Source organism: Schistocerca cancellata, chromosome 8, assembly GCF_023864275.1.
Source record: "Schistocerca cancellata isolate TAMUIC-IGC-003103 chromosome 8, iqSchCanc2.1, whole genome shotgun sequence".
Classification (NCBI taxonomy): Eukaryota; Metazoa; Arthropoda; class Insecta; order Orthoptera; family Acrididae; genus Schistocerca; species Schistocerca cancellata.
Genome location: NC_064633.1, coordinates 390,841,987 through 390,848,372, shown reverse-complemented (window position 1 = coordinate 390,848,372; position 6,386 = coordinate 390,841,987). Strand labels below are relative to the sequence as shown.

Sequence of the window (6,386 nt, the reverse complement as noted above, 5' to 3'; positions counted from 1 at the left end):
TCGGACGTCCGACCAGTTTATCAGCAACATCTCCCAAACGTAAGTGAAAAGAATTACACTTGAACGAACCCTAATGGTATTCACGACCAACACAGGGATAACAGAATTACTTACCAGTAGCAGTGTAACAACTTTACAGTCGGTGAAGGTGATTCGCGGTTTACGGGAATTTGTAACTATTTTGGAGACTCATAACAATAAACACAGACAGTCATACAGTTCAATGGCTGTGTGAAACACCAGATTAAAATATACAAAATCCTCCATGTAGACGGTGTCTTTTAGATTTACTCAGAAGGGATTTAGAAGAATTCAGTTCCATTAAATCATCTACAGCTGAAATATAAATCACCCAAGCAAGCGAAATTACTAAAATAAAATGTTACAGGAAAATAAACAGTGGCAACAGCCGACCAATTATACAGGCATAAGCCCGTGGGCAGAAATGTCTAATAAACATATGACAAGATTAATATCATACAGACAGCTAGTTTGGGAAATATCAAATGGCACGCAATACAAATCTGATGTAATCATCTAGTCATATACATTACCAAAATGGATACATTTTCCAGAGATATATTACGAAATAGGTTGGTGAATGTCACAAGATCTACCAAAGCAGACAACGAGGTTGGTTGGTTGGTTGGTTGATGTGCGGACGGAGGCAAAATGTGAGGTCATTGTTCTCATCGGATTAGGGTAGGATAGGAAAGGAAGTCGGCCGTGGTCTTTCAAAGGAACCATACCGGCATTTTCCTGAAGCAATTTAGGGACGCCACGGAAACCTAAGCCAGGACGGCCAGATGCGGGTTAGAACTGTCACCCTCCCGAATGCGAGCTCGGCGTGCTAACCACTGCGCCACCTCGCTGGGTACAATGAGGACCCTGATAAATATTACCTTAAATAATATCTAATCTGTCCTGTGTCACACACACACACACACACACACACATAGGCAGAATTAAACACTGTTTCGGTTAAATATAAAACCAATGCATAAAATAAGTTTGATAAGCACTGAAAGCTTTAACCAGTACTCGAATTAAATAGAGGACAATAAATAAAGTCAACTGGGCAAGCACGAAATGCTAAACACTATTGTAATAAAAGGCCAGAACAGTCAACCATTGTATTCATAAGACATAATAAACTAGATAATACACTCCTGGAAATGGAAAAAAGAACACATTGACACCGGTGTGTCAGACCCACCATACTTGCTCCGGTAACTGCGAGAGGGCTGTACAAGCAATGATCACACGCACGGCACAGCGGACACACCAGGAACCGCGGTGTTGGCCGTCGAATGGCGCTAGCTGCGCAGCATTTGTGCACCGCCGCTGTCAGTGTCAGCCAGTTTGCCGTGGCATACGGAGCTCCATCGCAGTCTTTAACACTGGTAGCATGCCGCGACAGCGTGGACGTGAACCGTATGTGCAGTTGACGGACTTTGAACGAAGGCGTATAGTGGACATGCGGGAGGCCGGGTGGACGTACCGCCGAATTGTTCAACACGTGGGGCGTGAGGTCTCCACAGTACATCGATGTTGTCGCCAGTGGTCGGCGGAAGGTGCACGTGGCCGTCGACCTGGGACCGGACCGCAGCGACGCACGGATGCACGCCAAGACCGTAGGATCCTACGCAGTGCCGTAGGGGACCGCACCGCCACTTCCCAGCAAATTAGGGACACTGTTGCTCCTGGGGTATCGGCGAGGACCATTCGCAACCGTCTCCATGAAGCTGGGCTACGGTCCCGCACACCGTTAGGCCGTCTTCCGCTCACGCCCCAACATCGTGCAGCCCGCCTCCAGTGGTGTCGCGACAGGCGTGAATGGAGGGACGAATGGAGACGTGTCGTCTTCAGCGATGAGAGTCGCTTCTGCCTTGGTGCCAATGATGGTCGTATGCGTGTTTGGCGCCGTGCAGGGTAGCGCCACAATCAGGACTGCATACGACCGAGGCACACAGGGCCAACACCCGGCATCATGGTGCGGGGAGCGATCTCCTACACTGGCCGTACACCACTGGTGATCGTCGAGGGGACACTGAATAGTGCACGGTACATCCAAACCGTCATCGAACCCATCGTTCTACCATTCCTAGACCGGCAAGGGAACTTGCTGTTCCAACAGGACAATGCACGTCCGCATGTATCCCGTGCCACCCAACGTGCTCTAGAAGGTGTAAGTCAACTACCCTGGCCAGCAAGATCTCCGGATCTGTCCCCCCATTGAGCATGTTTGGGACTGGATGAAGCGTCGTCTCACGCGGTCTGCACGTCCAGCACGAACGCTGGTCCAACTGAGGCGCCAGGTGGAAATGGCATGGCAAGCCGTTCCACAGGACTACATCCAGCATCTCTACGATCGTCTCCATGGGAGAATAGCAGCCTGCATTGCTGCGAAAGGTGGATATACACTGTACTAGTGCCGACATTGTGCATGCTCTGTTGCCTGTGTCTATGTGCCTGTGGTTCTGTCAGTGTGATCATGTGATGTATCTGACCCCAGGAATGTGTCAATAAAGTTTCCCCTTCCTGGGACAATGAATTCACGGTGTTCTTATTTCAATTTCCAGGAGTGTATATGAGGCAGTTAATTTTACAATTATCTTTAACAATACCTTAAACACAACTGTAATAAAGTACTGACACTTCTAAGAAGGTTAATGAAATGTCACCTCTGAATGGCGCTTTGGAAATTGTTACATAGCTTGAAGTGAAATCATCTCAGAATACATTGGATGAAAATTTGATGGAACTGAAAGGCTATTATTATGTTATAACAGAATTCGGTAATGCATAAGAGGGGCAATCCCATAGAAAAAAGAGACAATGCTAGACACGCTGTCATCTGTTATTACTACAGGTGGTGAAAATAATTATCTCACATTACAGGACAAGAACTTAAGTGACAAAACACATAGGTCTATCAATCAAGCATATATCATACAGGGTGGGCGCAGTGCCGTATCTATAGTCAATTTTTAACGTGAATGCCTGTGATGATGAATTGATTCAGATGTTCACAAACAATATGAATAATAAATTTTACAACAATACGGACGTTGCTCATTTCTTTCCACTAAACGTGAAATTTTACAGTCATGGTATGTTGTAATAAGATAGTAACAATCCAGTGATACAGATCATGATGCTGCAACTATGCCATCCACTGAATGCCTAAAGTAGTCCTCTGGGTCTCATTGAACTGAGCGGAGATGGTAACAAATAACAAATCAGTTACCATCGTACTGGGCTAATGCAATGCCATGATTAAGACACATGCAGTAACTGGAGCATACACAAGACGCTTTTACGTGGAGTTTTAATACTACGCTGCACACTTAATACATGAAAAATAAAGAAATCCACCATAAAAATTGTTCAGGTGGTGAAAGAGCTATGCCCGATGACATTAAAAATAATAAATTAAGAGTACTTCAAATAGTAAGCTATGGTGTGACCGGGAACAACAATAAGTAATACAGAAAATCTGTTACTAGGATGAAGAACAGATCATTTTAAAAGCTGTTTTCAGAGTAAATACAATGTCCAAGCCACTGTACATGCAGGTGTTGGAAAGACCATGATTATGATTTTACTAGAAATTGGTGCTCCGGTGAATTTTGTTATCCAATGTGTTCAATGAGATTCTTTAGGTCACAAAAGTACTGATACATGCAGTACAAAACTGTGAAGCCCTAGGTCCTATTGGTGTTAAATCGCGCAGTATCGAGATGAAAATCACTTGGGAGTTAAAATAGGCAATGCAAAAATAAAATTCCCATTCCAATCTACGTGTGAATTGATAGTACAATGCATATTTGGCACTGGTTTCATAACAGAGAAAGATGCAGAACTCGACTCCTCTTTAGGCACATACATTCTAAATGTCGGCAGACAAAGGGTTGATGTCGTGAAAACAGGAGTAGAGCATGATAAATACTAAACAGAGAGAGACAGAAAGAACACACATCAGTAGTACACGTTCAGACTCCAGTCAGGCTGAAAATATTGAAAATCGTTGACACTACTACTATTAGTCACTGCGACAACCAGAAATAATATGTGCTATTAAAGTATTATATGTACTGGGAAACATGTCTCGTATTATCAACCCACATCATTATCACAAGTAAGTTCGTTACAAAAAAATCATTGTCATAACAATTAAACCATCCCGTAGACCAAGAGAGCTGCAGTCACTAATCAGGTAATGTAAATAGAGTACATTAAATTGCTTAAACATTTACTGTAACACGTCCAGTCATTAAAAGAATAGTAAACAATTGCAGTCAACAGCTAGCAAACCTGCTGTCTTACTGTCAGGTAAAGCATCATATTTCACTTGTTGAACGTGGAAAACATTTTACATGAATAGGGCATTAAATAGATACTGATTTCAGGTTTCCATCGTGAGGGAAATCTCAGTAAATGCATCTTTTTAGAATTTCACCATTTCATCAGAACCCATGCACACAGTAATCAAACAAAAAGAGTAGAATAATCTTAGCTTCTTGAACAGGTTGTGAACAATTTGCTACTGTAGAACACACAATTCACTCCAGCTCAGCTCATAACTAGGATAAAGAGGAAAAATGAAAGGATAAATCGCTTCCTTATTGATAAAGAGAAGACTATTCCCAGGATGAGATTGAAAGAAAATTCTTAGTCTAACTAGCCGAAGAGACACGTTTGAGAACAATCATTATGATAGATTTCGACAAACTCAGAAATAGCGGGTAGGAGAATATACTCTGTTAAAAATCATCTAAAACCTTCACCTCTGCATATAAGAACTGGAAATGGCAACTTTTGTACAAGAGTCCTAAAAAAATAGCGAGGAGTGCACACGAAGGAAGTTATCTCTGGGCGTATCCTAAAACCAACAGAATTAAGGGAGATCATGCCCACCGGGACGTCAAGAAATACTTGCATAAATGATTGGCCCTATTTATTTTATATCCAAAGCTCTATATTTAATTATAATTATTAATGTTTATCTGGAACTGGTTTAACCAATGTTGTACGTAGAAACGTTAGTGTCATATGTAAGGAAAATAACTGTATGGACTGAAGGAATGCTAGGAGGTTAATGCTATCTGTAACGTTATTAATACTTTGATATTTTTAAGAAGAAGGAGAAAGTTTGAATTAGTGATATTTAGGTGAAGTTAGTTCTTACTTCCGGAATGCTACTTGCTACTTGCTACTCCCTCTACACCCCAGCCTATTCAAATATTTATTTCTGTATATATGTATGTAAGTAGTTGTTCCAAGACGAGTAAAGCCAAAAAAAAAACTCCAGTATTACCAGAATGAGATTTTCACTCTGCAGCGGAGTGTGCGCTGATATGAAACTTCCTGGCAGATTAAAACTGTGTGCCCGACCGAGACTCGAACTCGGGACCTATGCCTTTCGCGGGCAAGTGCTCTACCAACTGAGCTACCGAAGCACGACTTACGCCCGGTACTCACAGCTTTACTTCTGCCAGTATCTCGTCTCCTACCTTCCAAACTTTACAGAAGCTCTCCTGCGAACCTTGCAGAACTAGCACTCCTGAAAGAAAGGATATAGCGGAGACATGGCTTAGCCACAGCCTGGGGGATGTTTCCAGAATGAGATTTTCACTCTGCAGCGGAGTGTGCGCTGATATGAAACTTCCTGGCAGATTAAAACTGTGTGCCCGACCGAGACTCGAACTCGGGACCTTTGCCTTTCGCGGGCAAGTGCTCTACCAACTGAGCTACCGAAGCACGACTCACGCCCGGTACTCACAGCTTTACTTCTGCCAGTATCTCGTCTCCTACCTTCCAAACTTTACAGAAGCTCTCCTGCGCAGGAGAGCTTCTGTAAAGTTTGGAAGGTAGGAGACGAGATACTGGCAGAAGTAAAGCTGTGAGTACCGGGCGTGAGTCGTGCTTCGGTAGCTCAGTTGGTAGAGCACTTGCCCGCGAAAGGCAAAGGTCCCGAGTTCGAGTCTCGGTCGGGCAAACAGTTTTAATCTGCCAGGAAGTTTCACTGCAGTATTAGTTTGGATAGTGCATGGACAGTACTCTGAAACACACGACCCAACTGCTGTGGCTATCAGTGAGAGAAATACATTGAAAAGAAATATATTGGCTTATGAACAGAATGAGATCTGCTAGTTCTGATCACTAGGTTAAAATGAGATCATACTATCCCACACGGGATTGGCTTGTTCGTGTTCAGGGAGGAAACGAAGACACAGTGGAATAAAAGTAGTACACCCACCACAACAGGACCATGGAATGGTTCCATACAAAAGTAATTAATGTTAACTCATTTGTCACAATGGAGACGAGACGATCAGTTGTTGTTTCATAGAAGGTGGTCGGCCGATGACGGATCCACTTCC

General features: G+C 43.3%; 1 non-coding gene across 1 annotated transcript; it reads left to right on the top strand.

The window, feature by feature from the left end:
- The first annotated feature begins 5,926 nt into the window (after positions 1-5,926).
- Positions 5,927-6,001, top strand: Trnas-cga (transfer RNA serine (anticodon CGA)). The gene has a single exon. It is a non-coding gene; the product is annotated as a tRNA-Ser (tRNA).
- Positions 6,002-6,386: the final 385 nt, after the last annotated feature.